This window comes from Paroedura picta, chromosome 1, assembly GCF_049243985.1.
Source record: "Paroedura picta isolate Pp20150507F chromosome 1, Ppicta_v3.0, whole genome shotgun sequence".
Taxonomy (NCBI): Eukaryota; Metazoa; Chordata; class Lepidosauria; order Squamata; family Gekkonidae; genus Paroedura; species Paroedura picta.
Window position 1 is genome coordinate 20,587,553 of NC_135369.1, and position 22,238 is coordinate 20,609,790.

The window sequence follows — 22,238 nt, forward strand, 5'->3', positions numbered from 1 at the left end:
TACATCTCAGTTCTCTAATAATTTAATATGGGGGAGATAGAGTTGGCATTTTGACCTGGAGATTTTAGGGGTGGAGCCTGGGGTGGGCAGGATTTGGGGAGGGGAGTGATTACAGTCCTCCCAAAGCAGTTTCTTTCTCCAGGTGAACCGATCTCTGTCACCTGGAGATCATTTGCAATCTCCAGCCACTACCTGGAAGCTGGGGGTGTAAAAAATCACATTTCTAGTCTTCAAGGTTGCAAGAAAAGTGTGTGTTTAATGGCTGGTATGAGGAGGTGTTCCGTGGGTTTCTCCTGCAGCATCCCTTCCTCTGGCATGTACCAGAACCTTCTCAAGTACCCCCATCCCCGCAAACAACAACCTGGATTTGGTCCTGAAAAAAAATGGATAGGCGTTATGAGAACACAACCCTCAGCACTGCGGCTTTCAGACTTAGCAAAGCATTTGGTTGCTCCCTCGGCCAATTTACATCACAAAAGGCCTCAGTGCCTGTGAACTTGAGGAACCTCCTGACCTCTCCCATCTTGGGGAGTAATTGGCTATAGTTCGTGAGCCTCCATCATGTCATTTTGATTAGCGAGTGAATAAACTCTCAATCTGGGAGGGGTGTCTTGCCCACCCAGCCACCCACCTTCCTACCTCATCCCCATCCCACTGGCTAATGTATTTAACACCTGCGTTTTACGTGTTTCACCTCTCATTGCAAAGCTAAGGGAATGAGATGATTTCCCCCGCCTTCATCTAGGTCTCAAGATTTGGGAAGAAGAGAAGCTTGTTCTCTGGGTGGTGGCTGGTCTTTTTTCCTCCCCACCCCTGCTCAGAGACACACACCCTGTTTCCCCAGCCCTCCGTCCTGGACGGATCTAAATCCGTTTAATCCAGTTTTATGCCTCTCCTTGTGTCAATAGCTTTCCTCCACCCCTTTACATTTATTATTCATTCTTCTTCTTCTGTCCACTCTGAAGTCAGGCTTTCCTTTAGACACTTAAAATACAAAATCTTTTAAAATGAGAATCCCCCAGCCAGACACGCCAACATATTTGTCAAGCAAAATTAAGACAAGCTTTTTGGTAATCAAGACAAGATGGCTGCCAGGGATGGAGAATCAACAGGCCTCAGGCCTGTCAGGCCAACAAGCCCAATAGGCAAAGAGTGACCCATAATCCCCTTTTTCACTCAGATCCAGTTTGAAATACACTCTGTGTTATAGGATCTATTAATTAATTGGTGTCTGTTACTGCCTTTCAAATATGGCTGAATGAACTTGAGAGCCAACCATAATGAGTTGCGTGGCTGGAGTTTGTGGCAATATTTGGTAATACATTGTTAATTGAGAACTGTTTCAACCTTTCAGGAACAATTTTTGGTCAGCTCTCAGATTCCAGGCCTTTTGTTAGCTTTGTAGCCTCTGTATTATCCTGTCAAGGTTGTATACACATTTGAAAACTGGCAAGGTTTCAGAAGAAGTCAAGCATTTACATTTTTAAACATTTCACTCAGGGTTTCAAGACCGGCGGGAGAACAGAGATGTGAAAGCCAGTGGCAAAACGGGATGGGGGAGGAGGAGAAGGCCCCCAGGGCCTTTTTCAGTTACAATGGAAAAGCCGGAAATTTGGGAGAGTACTGAAAAAAACTGCTACAAAACGCCTTTAAAAATATATACAGCTTTTAAATCCAAGCTGCTTCTCTATACCTTGAAAAATATCAAATCTTCGAGGGGAACTTGCAGGGCATTAATTGCTTTTCAACTGTTGCCCTTTTTGTCCTGACGTTTAGGTTGACCTTTTCACCTGTTCCTCAAACCAGGGTGACACATATACTCAAAGATTTTTTTTGAGGGGGGGGAGTAGCTTACTGCCCTAAATTGCTGGAGGGAAAAAGATCAGAAACAAGGAGTGCAGAAATCGTACCAAAGCCTCACAGGAAAACTCTGAGCATTTCATTGAGAACTAATCGCCTAACCAGATAGCAAGAATTAAGATACGTGTGCTAAAATAGCGTAGAGTGCATTAGCTTGACGTTTTCATAGTAGTGGTAAATTTGCAGTTTGGGTTGTAGAAAACAAAGACCTTTATATCTTCTAAATTACATAAATATGCCAAATGTCACAATTTTATAAGATAAGTTACACATTTTGCAGTGTATGTTGTTAAAACATTAAAAATAGCTTAGTCACTTGTGCATATATTTCAATTTCCCCTCAAATTTCATGGTGTTTTTTTGTTTGTTTGTTTATTTTGCTTCAAATTTTTTGGAAATGTGACATCTCTAGTCAGGAGGGATGCAAAATGTTATGTTTTATTTTTCAAGGGAATCTTTAACCATAAGATCCACCACCCTCTTGGGCTTTGACATACATAGAGAACAAGGTTATTGCAGGATAGATAAAGACACACTATTGGCACGTAGACTAATCGGAGAGCCTTGATATACGAAGAGAAAAGTTACTAAAATGTCCCTCCCTGTTCATCTGTGAAATGCCGGAGAGTATGATAATGCTAAATATTAACTGGCCAAATTGCCTACATGCCCTCCTCTCCCAAAAGCCTTCAGTATATCCAGTAAACTCATAAGGTTGTACAAAACCAAAATCAATGAAAATATTTCTTGTGATTTTACCACCATATTCAAATTGCCACAAGCATCTTTAGAAATTTCCCCCATCCTATTTGTTTCTTGTTCTACATGGGGGGGGGGGGGAAGGTTGATTGCTATTGGGGGAAGCTTTCGTTTTATTGAAGCTGTGTTTTCCAATCTTTTTGATCTGAACCAGACCCTGAAGCTGGCATATGGGCTACAATATCACCACCGCAGCTACAAAACCCCTCTTCAAAGCATCACTCCTCTCGTGGGATCTTAACAAATTGCGCGCACAAGCAAACACGTTTTGTATAGCACAACTTTCGTTTGTCAACCTGAGAACCAACATGGAGCCTTTAACAAGCAATGGGGTGGAGGAGAATACGGATTTCTGCCCAACCTCCACAAACTTGGCACAGAGACAAACTCCGATGCCACCCTTTATCTGAGCCACGCTGGCTGGGGTTACCATAGAAACAAACATGACAGAAGGTGACAGAAGGCAGCAGAGATAGAGAGAGAGAGAAAGAGAGAGGGGACAAATCAAAGAGGGTCTCGTGGAGATGGCAGAAGGGGTGTATGTATCTGGAACAGAAAGCAATTAGAAAAGAGGATCCATTTTGATTTTTCTGTAATTAGAGGAGTGATCAAGGGAAAAGGTGTCGGAAAAAAAGAGAGATGCTGGATTTCTCCATATTCTGATTGAGAAGCCTTGAAGAATTGGGAATCTGTAGATTTGGGCAACAAGACAAAGTTCCTGCCCTAAAGCACATTTTTCGCTTTGCTACTGTGAAGCTGCCAGACCCCAAGGTAGATGGTTGGTTCAGACAGTTTACTACTGGCAGTGAAGCTCCAGGTTCTCAGGCAGAGAACGGATTTTCCTAACACCTGTTATCTGAGATCTTCAGGTGCCAAGGGATCGGAACTTGAACCATGCGTGCTCACTACAGTTCTTTCCTCACGCCACAACTTGTGGGTAGTAGAAGCGTCCTTTTAAAAAGACAACACTGAGAGATCATTTCCATAGCATAGCTTTACAGGCGGCAAGAAAACATACCAAGCAAATTTGGATTCTCTTCCATTAGCTTTATACAAATCAAATATTGGGTGATTGCCCCTCTCCTTCCTTTTAATTCTGTCCACCTTTGGCTAATTAATTAATTCTGCCTCAGTTTATATTTGGATGCTTATTCATTTTTCCTTCCCTTCTCTTTCTTACTTTGAGCTTCCTGTCTTTCTGTCCCTCTGCCTTCTTCCTCTTCCTCTTCCTCTCTCTCTCTCTCTCCTTCCTTCCTTCTTTCCTTTCAAAATCCAAAAAGGTTTCTTCTTGATTATATATATATTGAATATAAAACACCAAGAGAGGGAAGGACGGGAGACAAGGGGTGTGTATTGCAGGGTAGATTTGCACGGTGACAAATTGCAAGGATGCTAGGTCCTGTACATGGGAAGTTAATGACCTTTTGTCTCTGCGGTCTATAGAGGAGCCTAATTTGCATGTATGCAGCCGGAATAATTTAGCCCAAAGTTTGAGCATGTGGCTTTAGCCTGGCGCAGCATTCCTCCGGCTACTTTCCCTCCCACGGCGTAATCCTTTAGAGCTGTAAAGAATCGGCAAAAACTGACATGAATTCAAAATCGCAGGGAGGAGGGGTGTGTGAATGGGCAAAGTCAATGGAGGGGGAAGGAGGAGGGGGAAAGGCTGTGAAGGTGTAAAAGTCGTGAGGGCAAAAATCTCACCCTGGAATGTGGCGCGGGATGAGTGATGACATTCAGGGCAGCCGGGGAAATTTAGGCCGAAGCCACAATCAAAGTATATCCGTTGACATTCCAGTGTATAGCGGGGGAGGTGGCTCGGTTTCTTTTTTCCTGCGAAATGTGCGCATACATGTAAGGTCCTAATCACTATCCCTTTCCCTCTTTATTTCATTCAAATTTTTTCCCCCTTCAAGTGAGATCCCTTTCAGTATTGGAGACACACCACACCGGCAGAGTAAAATCTGAGGAAGTCTGAGTAAAGTCTGAGGAAGAGCGCTTGCACTCGAAAGCTCACGCCTTGAATAAATCTTTGTTGGTCTTAAAGGTGCCGCTGGACTCTGATTTTATTGGGCTACTTCAGACCAACACGGCTACCCATTTGAATCCACACTGGTAGAGGAAATGTTTCAGATAGTGGAGCACAGTGAAGCAAGGCTTAGTGCCACTTACACCACACTACAATTTCAGGAGGGGTGTATGTTTGTGTGTGGGGGAATTTCCCATATACCTAGATGCCGACACTTAGATCAACTTATTTGGGGGTGGGAGGACCCCTCAGGTGAAATACTTGAAAACTGTGCTATACGTTACCATCATTTTGTGAGGAGTCCCCACATACTGAGTTGGAAGGCAAATGGCCCCAGCTGCTGTTGAAGACGCTAAAATAATTTCCAAAATGGTTGAATTCATTTTTGTACAATTGCAGAAGACGGTGAAAGGAGAGTTTTGGCAAGGAGAGGTGTGGCGATTACCTCTCTCAGATACATTTTTTGCTTCCTCCGCTAAGTGGGAACAATGAGATCTTAAATACTGAATTTAAGTGAAGCTGACTTCGTACTATCTTTTCTCTGCAGCTGGCATCATTGGAAACAGTTCAGATCAAATTCTGCTACATGATACGATCATTTTGCAAGAAGGAGTCAGGAGGCACGGAAGGAGAAGGCCCCGGCCTCCTTTTCCAATGTTCTCTAATTGCTTTTATTCACCCAGGACAGTCTTTATCCACTGATGCCCATCCAAGATCTATTATAATCTCTATTTTTATCTGTGCGTGTGCATGTACATGTGCGTGTGTGAGGGAGTGCCTTGTTCGTATTATTCGTTAGCATTGTCTTGCCTTTGGCACCAACTGCAAGATACAAGATACATGTGACCGGGGGGGGGGGCGGCGGAATGCATCTTTCCTTGCATTTGTGTCAATGCGCGCGCATGAGCGCCATGCGGGGCCATTTCGCACTCTGCAGCTGCTGAGGAATATTTTGAACTATTGATAATATACTGCAGGGCGATTATGTTTCCTAGTATATATTTATCCGGAATGACAAACACCCTCTTGGCTTTTAAATCAATGGCAGAAAGGCCAAAGCAAAGCAACATGCAGCAGGGGAGGAGAGCCGTCAGCTGCGCTGAGCCACCGAGGGGGTGGCTGTCCTGAAGTGATCCTTGGCATGAGAACAGGGCTCTGATCAACATGCCCTTATTTTCCTCCACAAAATGATGGAGGGTGTAATTTCGGGGGGGGGGGGGAGGTGCTGTTTTTAAATCTCTGCTTGTCTGAGTCCTTAGCAGCTAATTGTCCCTAGAAGCTGGGAGGGTGAAGACCAGGGAAGATTAGCTGCTAAGTAGAGAGATGTACAGAAGGAGAAAAGCGTTGAGTGGCTCCTGCTTCATTAGGGGGGGAGGGGCAGCGGGGAGGTGTGGCTGGACAGCAAAGCATCTGCTTTACATGCAGAAGGTCCCAGGTTTAATCCTCTACATCTCAAATTAAAGGGATTAGATAGTAAGTGATGTGAAAGACCTCTGACTGAGACCCTAGAGAGTCACTGCCAGACAACACTGACCTGAATAAGACTGAATCTCTGGCTTGGGGGTAAACGGTCTGCCTTTCATGTAAAATTTCCCCGGTTCAATCCTCAGCAGCTCCAGTTAGAGCCAGTTTGGTGTAGTGGTTAGGAGTGCGGACCTCTAATCTGGCATGCCGGGTTCGATTCTGCACTCCCTCGCATGCAGCCAGATGGTGACCTTGGACTCACCACAGCACTGATAAAGCTGTTCTGACCGGGCAGTGATCTCAGGGCTCTCTCAGCCTCACCCACCTCACAGGGTGTCTGTTGTGGGGAAAGGAAAGGGAAGGCGACTGTAAACTGCTTTGAGACTCCTTCGGGTAGAGAAAAAGCGGCATATACCAACTTCTTCTTCTTCTTCTTATTTTTCTTCTTCTTCTTCTAAAAGTATCAAGTAGAAGGTGATGTTAAAGTCCTTCACCTGAGATCCTAGAGAGCTGCTCCTGGTGAGAGTGAGCCTCGCTGACCTGGATAGATCAAGAGCCAGGTATAGTGGTTAAGTGTTGGATTAAGATCTGGGAAATCCATGTTTGGGTTCCCTACTCTGCCATGGAAGCTTGCTGGGTGACCTTGGACCAGTCACATACTCTCAGCCTAACCTACCACACAGGGTTGTTGTGAAATTAACATAGAGGAGAGGAGAATACTATAAGCTGCTCTGGGCTCCTTGTTGTTGTTAGGTGCGAAGTCTTGTCCGACCCATCGTGACCCCATGGACAATGATCCTCCAGGCCTTCCTGTCTTCTACCATTCCCGGAGTCCATTTAAGTTTGCATCTACTGCTTCAGTGACTCCATCCAGCCACCTCATTATCTGTCATCCCCTTCTTCTTTTGCTCTCGATCGCTCCCAGCATTAGGCTCTTCTCCAGGGAGTCCTTCCTTCTCATGAGGTGGCCAAAGTATTTGAGTATCTAGGCTCCTACTGATATAATTAAAGTACATAAGTGTATTGCCAACATTTCTTGTCAGCTTTCTTCTCCTGGGAAGCCATCTTGGTGTAGTGGTTAGGAGTGCGGACTTCTAATCCGGCAAGCTGGGTTTGATTCCCCGCTCCTCCTCCACAAGCAACCAGCTGGGTGACCTTGGGCTCGCCACAGCACTGATAAAGCTGTTCTGACTGAGCAGTAATATCAGGGCTATCCAAGCCTCACCCATCTCACAGGGTGTCTGTTGTGGGAGAGGAAAGGGAAGGTGACCGTAAGCCGCTTTGAGACTCCTTCGAGTAGAGAAAAGTGGCATATAAGAACCAACTCTTCTTCTTGTTCTTCTTCTTGTTTGTTGAATGGAACTTGACTGCTTTTCAGACTCTCAAACAAGGTTGCCGGATGTGTAGTTTTGCAGTTGGGGGTTGGATCCAAGTCTGGAATGAATGTTCCTTCACATAAAAATGTGCACATGAGAAAACAACAGTAGGGAAACTATTCCCTAACTTTTGGGGGGTGATTTTCTATTTGCTGGTAATTTTTAACATAGGGGAGCATTCCATTTGCCTTCCAACATGGAGAGGGCCATTCAAAAACCCCGTTCATGGAACTGATAATGCTCAATAACTTTTGCTCAATTACAATTCCCAGAATTCCTTGAGGGAAATCTTGAGGTGTTGCTGTAAGACATAGGGAACTCCCTTGAGTTGGAATTTCATCTACATCAGCAATGTTTTGTGAGCTATGACTAATGGCGGGCGGGCACCTGCATGACATCAGGTCTAATCCCCGCTTATGCACGACACCTGCAACATTCAGGCCCCCTCCCAGCCCTGGCCTGCTTTAGGGCCTCTGATGGCCTGCAGCAAGAGAAGATTTTCCCGCATTCTCTTTCTTGCCGTGGTGGCCATCAGAGGCCCGGCTAGGCCAGGCCCTAACCTATGGTGTCCCTACAGGGACACAAAATGCTCTGTTCAGCTTCACAGTGCTGTGGAGCTGAATGGGGAATTTCTACAAACACCCCCCCCCATGATAATGGAATAGCAGCATGCCAGTATCCCACCATACTGTGGTGGGAGCCCTGTGCCCCCTCGCGCGGCACGGCAGACCCTTCCCATTCTAGAATTGTGCGTGTGCATGCCGGCCACGTGCATAATTGTCAAAGTCTGCTTTATACCTCTCTCTATATATACTGCTTTTCTTACAAAATCCAACGCAGCGATCAATCACTTCTTCTAAAGTCTTCATCTTAGGTCTGCGGGAGTCACTGTGAACACATGAAATTGACTTATGTTGAATCACAGCCATGGTCCCTCAAGGCCAGCAATTTGTACTCAGACTGGCATCAGCTCTCCAGGTTCTCCGTCCGAGGTCTTTCCCCTCACCTCCTTTGATGCTGAAGAGTGAACTTGGGCCCTTCAGCATGGCAAGCCGACTTTCTAGGACACGGGGCCTACACAGAGTATGCATTTAAATTGTAGGCTCCTCTGGGCAGGGACCTCTGTGCTTCGTTCTTGTGAGAGACTGCGGACACGAAGGTTACCGTGGTCAGTGGCACCAACCAACGCACATTGGTCCGCCTCTCCCAAAGAGCAGCTTGTTTTACAATTCTCGTTTCTGCAGAACTCCCTCCCTGACGAGTCTCTGGCCTGCTCCTTCATATGGGCAAAGAAGAAGAACCGAATAAGAATCAGCGCTTGCAATTTCGCAAGAGTGGTTTCCCTCCTCCGTTTTTCATAGGGGAGAAAGAAAAACACCAGAGGAGGGTCCCCTACCCTATCCCCCCCCCCAGCCCTTAACAGCCCTCCTCATATCAGACTCTGGGAAGGTGGCTTTGTGGCAAGCACTAGGCCTTGAACAAGGAGGCCTGCCAATCTGGCCAGGGCTCTTTCAAAGAGCCGATTGTTTAAGAACAAAAACAAAGGGGAACCGGGGAGGGGGGGACTTCTGGAAGAGGACTAGGGGGTGGGGTGGGTAGCAATGGGGTTGAGGGCAGCGGCGGGGTGGGGGTGGGGGGGAGAGGCAGGCCGACAACCCACGTTAAAATTCTGATGGAGAACTTGCCGTACGACTATAGAGTCTAGACAGCCATTCATGGACTGGCCCTTGGTTTGTTCTATTGTCTTAATTAACCATTTGGAGCTAAAAGGAAACGAGACAACCCCCCCCCCCTCACCCACCAGTTTCTCCGGCCCACTCATGCAGAAAACCACACACCGGAGTCAAGTATCTTGATTAATTAAGAAAAAGTCTCCCAGCTCCAGCACCATCCATACACCCCGGGAACCTTTGCTGTGTTTCTTGAGAATATGGTTCCTTCGGCTAACGAGATAAGCAGAGAGAGCGGAAAAATGTCATGTGAATCCGGCGAGGGGGATTGTATTAATTTTTTAATGGGCATCATTACAATGCAAATTCAGGCTGAATGCTTCCCCCCCCCAACCCCCAACTTCATTCTTTTGTTCCATTACCCTATAATTTCCTTCTTCCCCCCCCCCTCTCTTTTGCATACCGAAATTTATTAAGAATCGCCATTTTTGGTGTTTAGCTAGGCCTGAATTTCGATGTGAGCAAAGGGAGAGGGAACAAGTACCTTCTTCTGTAGAGTTCAGAGGACTTTGGGATTGTGGCGTGTTCTTGAAAGTTTACAGAAAACGTAGAGCTGATATTTTAGGGATGCCAACTTCCAGGGGGGTACTGGGGATCCCAGAATTACGGCTTATCTCCAAACTATTGGGATTGATTTTTGTCGACAGAATGAGTGATTTGAACGGTGAACTCTCTAGCATTGTACCCCACTGAGGTCCCTGTCGTCCACAGGCTGCACCCCCAAATCTCCAGGAGCTTCTTGACCTGGTTCTGGCCATGTTACCACTACCCCCACCCCCATTCCACTCTGGTGACCAGGGAAGTAGTGGCAATCCTAATATATTCTTTTTGGGATCATCCAACTGCCCTATGAGGTCAGGCTGAAGAAAAGAGGTGACTAAAGGGGACAGGATAAAGGTTTATAAAATTGCATCTGGTAGAGAGAGCTGGCAAAGAGAAATATTTTCTCTTTCTCCCCAAATACTAAAAATGAAGGTTATTCACTGAAGCTGATGGGCAGTAGGTTCTGGATAGTCAAAAGGAAATACCTCTTTTTACAGTGAGTGATTAAAATGTGAAATTCTCTGGCAAAGGATGTAGTGATCGCCACAGGAGTAAGCGGTTTTAAAAGGAGGTTGGATAGACTCAAGGTAGAGGCTACTGGCCATAATGACTGAGGGGAACATTCACATTCAGAGACACTAAGCCCAAAGGCAAAAAAAAAGCCCAGAGAAACTGGTTGGCTATTGTGTGAGGCAGGATGCTGGACCATATGGACCCCTGGTCTGATCCAGCAGGGCTCTTCTTATGGACTTATTCCGACAATACTGAATATAGCACCTGTTTTCTTATCCTGGTCTAGGGTTGTCTACCTCCCAGTGGGGCTAGGAGTTCGCCTAGAATTGTATCTGATCTCCAGGCTACAGAAATCAGTTCTCTTGGAGAAAACAGCGACCAAACACTGTGGTCTATCCTAAATCCCAGCTGCTTTGATTCCTGTCCCTCGTAAGTAATTTTTTTCGCCTTTTAGGTTTTGTTTTGTTTTTGCATTTAGGGATTTGCATTTGGGTCATTCTTCAGGGTTCAGCTGCATCCCCCAGGGTCTCTGCAAATTAAAACTCTGAGTGGGCCAGGCCTGTAACTAGGCATGGGCAGTGGTCCCAGAGGGCAGGGTCAGTTAATGGACAGCCAGGGAAGCTGCCCTGAGCTCCATGCCAGGTGAGACTCAACAATGCACTACCTCCCCCACCCCCAGCCAAGGAAAAGCAGACTTCTTCTGCTGCCACCAATTGTGCCTCGGGAGGTTGATGGTAAACCTGGGGATTCTTTCTCCATAATGTGTGAGCTGGCTTCAAAATACAGCCTGTTGTAATATAATGCCGCCTATTTACTAATACATGGGGAGGAAAAATAGGATAGCGACTTACTCAGTGTTAAGAAGAAGAAGAAGAAGAAGGAGAAGGAGAAGGAGAAGGAGAAGGAGAAGGAGAAGGAGAAGGAGAAGGAGAAGGAGAAGGAGAAGGAGAAGGAGAAGAAGACGAAGAGTTGGTTCTTATATGCCGCTTTTCCCTACCCGAAGGAGTCTCAAAGCGGCTTCCAGTCGCCTTCCCATTCCTCTCCCCACAACAGACACCCTGTGGGGTGGGTGAGGCTGAGAGAGCCCTGATATCACTGCTCGGTCAGAACAGTTTTATTAGCGCTGTGGCGAGCCCAAGGTCACCCAGCTGGCTGCATGTGGGGGAGCACAGAATCGAACCCGGCATGCCAGATTAGAAGTCCGCACTCCTAACCACTACACCAAACTGGCTCTCAAGTGGGATCCTGAAGCGGGATCCTTGCATTTTATGTGGTGTGGAGGGAAGAGCACCAAGGGGTCACTTGGCAAGCCGCTCCTGGCAAAGGCAGTCAACACAGGTCCTACTTCAAACAATTTGAGAATGGCAGCCTTAGGGATCAATTCCAGAGAGAAATGATTTTCTCTCTGGATTCTGCATTTCCCTCTCTTCACAAACTGTATTCGTTTATTTGTGTATGCATGGAATACAAGTTTCTTTTTTTCTCCCCTGCCCTGCAATTTGTTCTTTGATTCCATCCAGACTCTCTGGATTCATTTCCCTCATGAGCCTATTGCTTAAGGGTGTTCCACAAACTCGGGCAGAAAAGTGGGGGGAGGAATTGGCCATGCTAGCACACACACACACTCAGACTATCGGTTGTCCTGGAACAGCTGAGTAATGTATTTAAAATCCATAGGGATTGGCCAATTCTATTCAGGGATAGAATCATAGAATCATAGAATTGGAAGGGACCTGGGTCATCTAATCCAACCCCCTGCACTATGCAGGACACTCTGAACCCTATCGTTCATCCACTGTAACCTGCCACCCCCTTGAGATGCTTGGGTGCAAGAGGCCAGGGCAACCAACACATTTCTTATGTGTGCATTCACAGTTAATTCCTTGGATCCACTGCACATGCAAATATAAAACATCTGGGCAGCACAGCCTCTGGGAGCTGAGGAACCCCTGAGCAGGGATGGTCTTGGTCAGATCTGGTTGGGTCTTGGAAGTTTGGAAGAGAGACCACCAAGCAAGACTCTGCTGAGGAAGGCTACAGCAAACCAGTCTGATTCTCATTTGCCTTGAAAGCCCTTTGCGGGTGTGAAATGGTTACCAACCTCCAGGAGATCTCCTGGGGACTACAACTCATCTCCAGGAGACAAGAGGTCAGGTTAGGAACCGAACCGAAGTGTAAAATTCGGTGTGTACAATTGTAAGTGTAAAAATTATTATTATTTTAAACTTAAAAAAAAAATACTCTTCAACCTTTTCGGTTCGTAGCTTGTTTCACAGGTTGGGTTTGTTTCTTTTCCCTTCCCTTCTTTGCTGTCTGAAAGAGATCAGGTCGTCTGGAGAACATGGACACTTTGGAAAGTGGAGTCTGTACGTCGCCATCAGTCGGCTGTGAGTTCCGCTGCCAGGAACCGCCTTATCAACCTGCAGGTCCTGGGGGGAGGGAGAGGCCATCTGCAGAGCTCTTCTACCCCCCCCCCCAATCTAGCGCCGGTTATATTCCTGAATGCAATGGGCTTGACCCCTGGTAATAATAATAATTTTGCATCCTTTAATATGGTACATAAGCACTTGTGTTTTGCTTCCGTCCTGTTTTTAGAATTCTGGCTGAATCTCCAAACTATGGGATATGGATGGGATGCCCCACCTTGTTCATTGTATTGACTGACTTTGTGAGAAAGGTGGCCTATAAATCATGCAGATCAGTATGTGACAAACTGGGACTTCTTATTTATTTATTTATTTTATTTATTTATTCCTCAACCAAATGCCTGGCGGAAGAGCTCTGTCTTGCAAGCCCTGCACAGCTATGTGAGTTCCGTCAAGGCCCTTAGCTCTTCTGGGAATTCATGCCACCAAGCAGGGGCCAGGAACAAGAAGTCCCTGGCCTTGGTAGAGGCCAGGCCCACTTCACGTGGGCTAAGGATCTCCAACTTATTAGAACTCACAGAGTGCAAGTTTCTACAAGGGGCATAAGGAGTTAGGCAGTCCCTCAGATTCTCTGGGTACTTGGAGGGCAACAGCGGAAGGGCTTCTGGAGGTCTGTCCCCACTGGTGGACCTCCTGATGGCACCTGTGTTTCATGACACAGAGTGTTGGGCTAGATGGGCAACCAGTCTGATCCAACATGGCTTCTCTCATGTTCATATGTCACAAGACAGGGAAAGACCTGGAGAAAACGTCTCCCGGAATCAAGACTTCCTGACTCCCTCTAAGCTTCATTGGGGGTTGACGGGATCACCAAGAGGCCTCCTCCGGTCTGGGCTGCAGCCTGTTCCGCCCTCCGAAGCCGACATCCTCTTTTCGTTGCCTGCATTCCCAAGCTCCAGCCCCACGGTGGCAGATGGCATTGCAGGCATAATCTGTCTGCCAGACCTCTGCATTAAAAACACACAGCGTGCCCCCCCCCCTTCGGTCCCAGCATTTGGCCGTTCCCCCTTCCTTTGCCCACTGTGGGAAAAAATCTCATGTAGCAAATTTCCAAACAATGCCCTCTTTGCCCTTCCATTGTCTCAGTTTGCAGAGCGAGGCCAGCAAGGCCCAACCTACAAGCAGCTGCCCCCCCTCCAATCTGGTGCCCTGCAAATCTGCTCCGCCCCCCACCCCTGCGTTCAATGGGAGCGCTCTGATGGTAACCACGGCGAATCTCTCGCCGCCAGGCTGGCATGGCTTCTCTCTGTCTCCCCCAGCATGACCCCGTGGCTCCAGCAGCCATGCCAACCTATCAAAGGCCCGTTTCGTGGCAGGAAGCGGATGACAACACACACACACACACACAGAGCCTTTCTTTGGCACAATTTAGAGCTGTGGTGGGGGAGGGATGGGGGGGGGTCGCACGACGAATCTGTGTTCTTTGTTTTGTGAGCTGTCCACACATGTCCTTCCAAGGGGCTCACCACCTTAGCCGGTTGTAGCCCAACAGAGTTCCTTAAAGATGAACACCCTTTTCTTGTGCCTTTTGTAGCCCAGAGCACACTTCCCCCTGTGCAACACCAGAGATACGTTTGCAGAAGAAGGCTCTGACTCACACAGATTAAAATGTGTTGGCCATTAAGGTGCCACCAATGGGAGGGAAGACGGCAGGGCCTGGACCGATCTCATCGGATCGTGGAAGCTAAGCAGGGTCAGTCCTCGGAAGGGAGACCACCGGGGAAGTCTCTGCAAAGGAAGGCCAGGGTCAACTCAACCCCTCCAAGACGGAGGTCCTTTGGCTAGGCCGAAGGGAGCAGGAACAGGAAGCGCGTCTTCCCTGCCTGGACGGGGTACAATTGTCATCTGTGCCCCAAGCCAGGAATTTGGGAGTGATTCTGGATACCTCACTTTCCATGGAGGCCCAGGTCACTAAGGTAGCTCGGACGGCGTTTCTCCATCTACGCCAAGCTCGGCTACTAGCGCCCTACCTGCCCCCGGAACACCTGGCCACTGTGATCCATGCAACGGTTACTTCTAGATTAGACTTCTGTAACTCGCTCTACGCGGGCCTACCCTTGTCTCTAACCCGGAAGTTACAGCTGGTACAGAATGCAGCTGCACGGGTCCTCACTAAATCATCTTGGAGGTCCCATGTTCAGCCTCTGCTGAAGCAGCTGCACTGGTTGCCAGTTTGTTTCCGGATTAGGTTCAAGGTTTTGGTATTAACCTTCAAGACTATACGCGGCTTGGGTCCTGCATACTTGAGGGACCGCCTATCTCCTTATGCCCCCCGCAGGGTACTTCGCTCTGCGGGTAAGAATCTGCTGATGATCCCAGGACCCCGGGAGGCACGCCTGGCCTCGACAAGGGCCAGGGCCTTTTCGGTCCTGGCCCCTACCTGGTGGAACGAGCTCCCTGAAGAGCTGCGGGCCCTGTCGGAGCTCTCTGAGTTCCGCAGAGCCTGCAAAACGGAGCTCTTCCGCCAGGCGTTTGTCTAAGGCCGGGTGATGGCCCGGGGCTAAGATCGGACCCCTCTCCCCGGAGGGGGGAGGCCAGTACTAGACTGACCTGGTTCCCCAGATTGTTCCACCCTATGCCCAATTATCCATCCGTTCCCTTCTGCTCATCCAGTGGGCCTGTACGGGAATAGTTTCTTAATCGCCATCATTGTGACTCAGTCATTATTTTAATGGGGTTTTAATGGGGTTTTAATGGGGAATTTTAATGGTTAATATATTGTATTTGTATTAGAACATTGTGAACCGCCGCGAGCCGGTTTCCGAGAGCGGCGGTCATACAAATCAAATAAATAATAATAATAAAAATAAATAATAAACTGCCTTGAAGGCCATTTGCCAGGGTGGCTGCAGGCCGGCTGAGATCTGATGGCCCTTTACACATACAAGGCTCTGCCAGGCTCCTGTAGAATTTCCAGCTGAAGATCCTCTTGTTGTCTTGAGCCTTTGACCAGAGACGGAGTTCATGAAAGCCTTAGAGCTTGTACAGAATGTATTTGTATTTATTTAGTAGGGTTTTATCACATCCTTCTTCCGAGCAGCATACGTGATTCTCTACCCTCCTCCATTCTGCTCTCACAACAACCCTGTGAGGTAGGATTAGGCTGAGAAAATGTGACTGGCATTGAACCTGAGTCTCCCGGGTCTTCTTCCAACACTTTAGCCACACTGGGGGAACTACTTTGAGGAACAGGTCAGAGCTACCCATGGCGTTCATTGATGTCCATTGTAGAGAGACAGCTTGGTGTAGTAGTTAGGAGTGCAGACTTCAAATCTGGAGAGCTGGGTTTGATTCCCTGCTCCTCCACATGCAGCCAGCTGGGTGACCTTGGGCTTGCCACAGCACTGATGAAGCTGTTCTGATTGAGCAGTAATATCAGGGCTCTCCCAGCCTCACCTCCCTCACAGGGTGTCTGTTGTGGGGAGAGGAAAGGGAAGGCAACTGGAAGCCGCCTTGAGACTCCTTTGGGTAGAGAAAAGTGGCATAGAAGAACCAACTCTTCTTCTTCTTGGCTTCCACCACCCTAGGCACCATTTCCACCTCTCCAGAAATTTCCAGGAGCCAGAATTGGTGACCCAAGCCCCAATCCCCAATCACTCTCTCCTTGGGAAGCCCCTCTGAGGCCAAGCCATGTATGTGAAGGGATTAACAGAAACCTCCCTAGCCCAGCTGCCTGTCTTCTTCATGCTTTGACCTGCTCTGCAAGGAAGTACTGATTTGTATCCTGGGTAGGCAACATCATCTCTTGAGCCTATGTGTAGAACCAGATTTCAGCTATACCTGGAGTATACATCCTAGCCCTGATTGCAAGGAAGAGATATATCCAAGATTCTCTCTCTCTGTCTAGGAAGTGGGGCACCTTTGAAACAAAGTATACCAAATTGGAGCTTACTTATCTTCTGTGGGAGTCAACCACATTGGGCTATCCTCAGTTAAAAGGCGGATACACATGAATGTGCCGTGTTTGTGTGTTATGTGCAATCTGATAGCTTCTGACTTACAGCAACCCAGTGATCCTAGAGAAGGACTCAAATCTACTACTGTTTTACCTTGTCCTTACTTCAAGGGTGTCAGGGTAGCATACATGCCATGCTCCCAAATCTCATTTTATCCTTCCCACAATCCCTTCCAGTGGGTCAGACTAAAAACAGGCGGCTTTGTCAGTGTGAGGATTTGAACTCGGATCCTGCAGACTCCAGTCTATAACGCTCTAGCCCAGGCTTCCTCAGCCAGGGTTTTGTTTTGTGAAACATTGGGGTTTCTTGGTGGCCCTGGAAGGGTTTCTCAAATGGGTAGGAGTTAATTATTTTAATGTATTTTTTACATTTGATAAACATTTATCGGGTGAAAGGGCCATATATGTTGACGCCCCCCCCCAATGGCCACTTGTGGGCCTCAAGTGGGTGGGGAGGGGCCCCAGGTGGGTGTGTCCACAGTTATGCTTCCCAACCACATTCTGCATGATCGTACCACTTCTGGGGTATCTTGAAGCCTGAAGAATACTTCAGGGGTTTCTCAAAAGTCAAAATAGTTGATAAAGGCTGCTCTAGCTTCTGCAATACACTGGCCTACTGTGACAGAGTGAATAAGTCGATCAGCACCAAGCATTTATATCTACCTATCCATATGTTACAGAGCCTCTTGTGGCGCAGGGTGGTAAGGCAGCCGACATGCTGTCTGAAGCTCTGCCTATGAAGCTGGGAGTTCAGTCCAAGCAGCCAGCTCAAGGTCGACTCAGCCTTCCATCCTTCCAAGGTGGGTAAAATGAGTACCCTGGGGAAGGCACTGGCAAACCACCCCGTATTGAGTCTCCCATGAAAACGCTAAAGGGTGTCACCCCAAGGGTCAGACATGACTCGGTGCTTGCACAGGGGATACCTTTACCTTTATCCATATGTTAAAAGCTTGCCAACCTCCAGGTAGTGGCAGGAGATTTCTGGGAATTTCAACCGTTCCCCAGAAGACAGATCAGTTCCCCTTGAGATTATGATTTTTTTAGAGGGTCAGCTCTATGCTACCAATCTCCCCCCCCCCCCCCGCCCAGCTCAGCAAACCAGTTCACACTCTGAGTAGAATACAATGGCTGTAATCTTAAAATGGGGGAGTGGGCCCTGCAAGGCCCTGTACAGCTCCAGGCTGCTGCTGAGAGGGGCTTCCAGCCACTCACAGGAATAGGTTACAGCAACTCTGGGGTGTCTTCATGACCCTGGGACTGCTTCCCAAATAGGTCAGATTTAATTTTTTGAATATATTTTAAATTTATTCGACATTTATTGTGATATGGCCATATATGATTGTGCCTTCTGGAGTTTCTCAGAGTCTGGAGAATTTTTCCAGGGTTTCTCAATGGTAAACAAACTGAGAAAAGTTGACTTAGAGGCAACACTGCATGGCTCTATACCCTGCTGAGGTCCCTATCTAGGCCCCGACCCGTAACACTTCAGGTATTTCCCGGGCCAGAGCTGACAGCCCTATGTAGCTCATTGTACTGCCTTTCAAAATAAAAACAATATGCATGGAACAGTTTAGCCACCCGCATGTTATACAGGTTCCATTCAAATGAGTCGCCGTGTTGGTCTGAAGTAGCACAACATCAGAGTCCAGTAGCACCTTTAAGACCAACAAAGATTTAATCAAGGCGTGCTTGCACTCAAAAGCTCACATCTTGAATAAATCTTTGTTGGTCTTAAAGGTGCTACTGGATTCGGGCCCCATTCAAAACCTCTCTAGCCTCAGTCTCAAAAGCACCACAGACGCCCGCAGCTAATTCAATTGCATTTATTTCAACCATAATATAACACACTTTTAAACATAAATTTCCCCCCACCCCCCAAAAAAACAACATTCTGAAGAGATAAAGCAAAGTTGTTCGAGTCTTTTCGGCTTGATCGTTGTTACATCGTCCAAGTCATCGTATCATATCCGAGGTCCCACAATTTTTTAAAAAAAGAACCACGCATATTGGCTGACGTCAGTAATGTGTCGGCAAACATCACTTGCTGCATTTGCACACCAAGCTGTCCAGGAGCAAATGTCACTTGCAGCCACCCTCTGAAGAATCCACCGCTGTTGCTTGGATGACTCCTCCCGGGACTGCCTCTTTCACCTGAGAAGGAAAAGAAAAAGAGGGCTTCTTTTAAGCACGCACACAATGTGGGCCTGATCTTTTCATTGGAGTTTGGGATCCTGCCAACAGTTGACGTGTGCCTAGAGTGCCATTTCGCGTCTCAGATCGGTCCTGGAAAGTATTCAGCCACTTATCCAACAGATATCTTCTTAACTGCAAGGGGGCAGCCCACGTGAGCCAAACCAAACCAAACCTGGAGGTGCCTTACAGTCTTGCAATATTTGTTTCAAAGCCAGCATTCATGTGATTGATCATTGCAGCAAATGAATATGGGTCTTTAATCAAGAGAGAAACTCTGGCTTATTCGAGTAGTGTCATCTGTGGGCTCCACCCAAAGAACGGAGAATCCTGGAGATGGAAGGGGTCATAGTGGCCATCTAGTCCAGCCCCCTGCTCAATGCAGGATCAACCTAAAGCCTCCAGGATAAGTATCTGTCCAGCCGCTGCTTGAAGACTGTCAGTGAGGGGGAACTCATTTCCTCCCTAGGCAGCCCACTCCACTGTTGAACCAATCTGATGGTTAAGAAAAAAGGTTCCCCTAATTTAGACCCATTACTGCGAGCCCTGTCCTCTGCTGCCCACAGGAATGGCTCCCTGCCCTCTCCTCTGAATGACAGCCTTTCAAGTACTGCAAGAGAGCCATCATGTGTGACCCTCCCCTCCCAGGCTCAATTATGCCTTTTGCCCTGCTTGCCTGCATTGCTGTTCAGTTCCTCTCTCCCAACTTGGCAGGACATTACACATAATGAGTTTATCAGGTGGTTGCTGTCCCCAGTGCTCTAGCAAGACACTGCTCTCCAAATGGTTGGTGACCTGCTTGGTGACCTGTCACCTCTCCGCTCCATGTGCAAAATTCCCTGAAGAAAATCCTGGTTGGCCAGAATTTGAACACCAGAAAGATCTTTGGCCCTCCAGTCTGGCAGGGATCTGCTTTATGTTCTGACTATAACTACCATGAGCCCCTGCCAGCATGTGCTGGCAGGGGCTCATGGTAATTGTAGTCCACAGCTATCTGGAGAGCCACCGTTTCACCACCCTGGACCTGAATCCAACCCACCTCTCTTAAGCAGTCCTTCTCATTCTCTTTTGCTTCCCTGGATACATGAGAAAGCCTCCCTGAACAAGTTGGGGGGGCACCTCTACCTCTCTTCTTTTAAAGGGAAGAGCTGTGGCTCAGCCATAGTGCATCTGCTTGGCATGCAGAAGGCCCCAGGTTCAATCCCCAGCATCTCCAATTAAAAGCATCAGGTAGCAGGCAGGGCAAAAGACCACCGCCTGAGACCCTGGAAAGCCGCTGCTGGCCAGAGGAGACAAGACTGACCTCGACAGACCAATGGGAGAAGGCAGCTTTGTGCCTCCTCTGCACCCACCTGTCCTCCTAATCTAAATCCCTCCTTGTAAGCAAGCACACGCCCTCAACTGGAAGGCCAAGGTTAGCCCAATTTCAGACGCTGGGAGCTGACCCTTGTTAGCACTGGGATTGGAAGCCAATAAGGGTGCTATGTGGAAGGAGGCAAAGCACCCCTATTTGTTGCTTGCCTTGTAAAGGTGTGTGGAGTGTAGTCCGTATTGTCTCCAGCATCCCAGGCACCATGTCATCTGCTGCCAGGCTCTTTAACTGAAGATCCCAGGGATTGAACCCGGGACCTTCTGAGTGCCAAGCGGATGCTCTACCACTGAGCCATGGTCCCTCCCCCTGTCAGCTGCCACTGGACACCACTTTCTGCCACCAAACAAGGACATACAGCTACCTCCGGTCACATCGTTCTCATGGGTTCTGCCTATGGTGTTCCTTGGTTTCCTGCATTGTTTACTTCACTCCGTAAGCTCCTTGGGAGCAGAGACCTGTAGTTTTTCCCCTTAGGAAACCATACTACTACAATGGATAATATAAGTGTATAGAAGAAGAGTTGGTTTTTAAAGCCTTCTTTTCAATGCCAGAAGGTGTCTCAAAGCACCTTCCAATCGCCTTCCCTTCCTCTTCCCACAACAGACACCCTGTGAGGTAGGAGGGGATGAGACAGCTCTGACAGGACTGCTCTGTGAGAACACCACTGTCAGGACAGTGAATAGCCCAAGGTCACCCAGCTGGCTGCAGGTGGAGGAGCAGGGAATCAAACCCGGCTCTTTACTACTACACCAAGGTTAACTCTTACACAGATTAAAACAGGAGCCAGCTCTCCTCAATTCTCATTGCCTGACCGCCACTCTATGTTGCTGAAGGTTGTATTTTATCGGTTGGAGCTAGCAACAGCCTGTCATAAGCTGACTGAAAAACCACAAGAGCGACAGCTCTAGATAAAGGCATATTAGGAAAGCACCACTGTATTAGCAGTAGGTTATTAACCATTCAAAATACAGCCCAGCAGCTGCAATGGAGTCCAGGCACTTCATGGCTAAGAAGGTAAGCTGCCTTGAGCACTGATTTTTAAAACAGAAAGGAGGGATATAAACAATCCCACAAAATAAAAAAAGCAATGCTGATTTGTGTTGATGCTCAGGCATTGACATACCTGAGAACTAGCTGCCCTTTCAGAAATGTGACTTCTAGAGACCTTGGGGAAGGCACTGAATTCTGAAGCGCGACCACCACAAGCATCAGCACACAGTGCATCCTCAAAGCGGAAAAATAAGTGTCCAAACTGCAGCTGACTTATGGTGAACCCACAGGGCAGCCTTTTGCAACCTTTTGACCATAGAGGTACCGCTGACATAGTTTTCAAGCTTCGAAGTAACAGGAAGTGATGTCAGATGGCCACACACCCCCAGGAAGTGAGAAGAGCCTCAGTCGGCAAAGGTGCAAATGGCCACTTTGGGAGGGGGTGGGACAACCTGCCCAAATAAGGGTAGAATTTTTTTTTCTATTAAAAATATTTTTCTTTCCTCTTCGTTCGGAGCTGGAAACGGCAGGCACAGGGCAGAAGGACTCTCCCCGGCCGCCATTTTGAAAAAAAGAAGCATTGAGGGCCCTTTACGGGACTGTCTGGTACCATGGCTGGAAAACCCTGCTGTAGGGTTTGCAGGGCAAGAGAGGTTCAGAGGTGGATTGCCACTGCCTGGCTCTGCATAGCAATCATGGAATTCCCTGTGGGTCTCCCATGCAAGTGGTAACCAGGGCTGACCCTACTTAGCTTCTGAGATACAACAAGATCAGACTAGTTGGGGCCATCCAGATCAGGACAAATGGTAAAAAACAGGGACAGTGATTTACCAGGAGCAGCCAGAAACTAGATAAGAAGGGCTACCTCCTGTAGGGCCTGACTTACATGGCCCAGGCTAGCCTGACCTTGGAAGCTAAGGTCACCCCTGGTGAGTACTTGGATGGGAGAGTTCAGACTTGCTACACTGTAGGAGGTCATGGCAAACCACCACTGTCCTTCTCCTGCCTTGAAAACCTCATGGGGAGAATCCGTA

At 47.9% G+C, this 22,238-nt stretch overlaps 2 long non-coding RNA genes across 3 annotated transcripts in view; both read right to left on the reverse strand.

Moving 5' to 3' along the window:
• Positions 1–260: 260 nt before the first annotated feature.
• Positions 261–8,833, reverse strand: LOC143832435 (uncharacterized). The gene is made up of 3 exons (XR_013229267.1): positions 8,492–8,833; positions 8,284–8,373; positions 261–373 (listed from the first exon to the last, which is right to left on the reverse strand). It is a non-coding gene; the product is annotated as an uncharacterized LOC143832435 (long non-coding RNA).
• A 9,628-nt stretch (positions 8,834–18,461) lies between these two features.
• LOC143831922 (uncharacterized) overlaps positions 18,462–22,238 on the reverse strand; it is a 62,397-nt gene continuing 58,620 nt past the window's right edge. For both annotated transcript variants that reach the window (XR_013229015.1, XR_013229014.1), the window contains one exon: positions 18,462–18,803. This is a non-coding gene — a long non-coding RNA (uncharacterized LOC143831922). The remainder of the gene's footprint in view (positions 18,804–22,238) is intronic.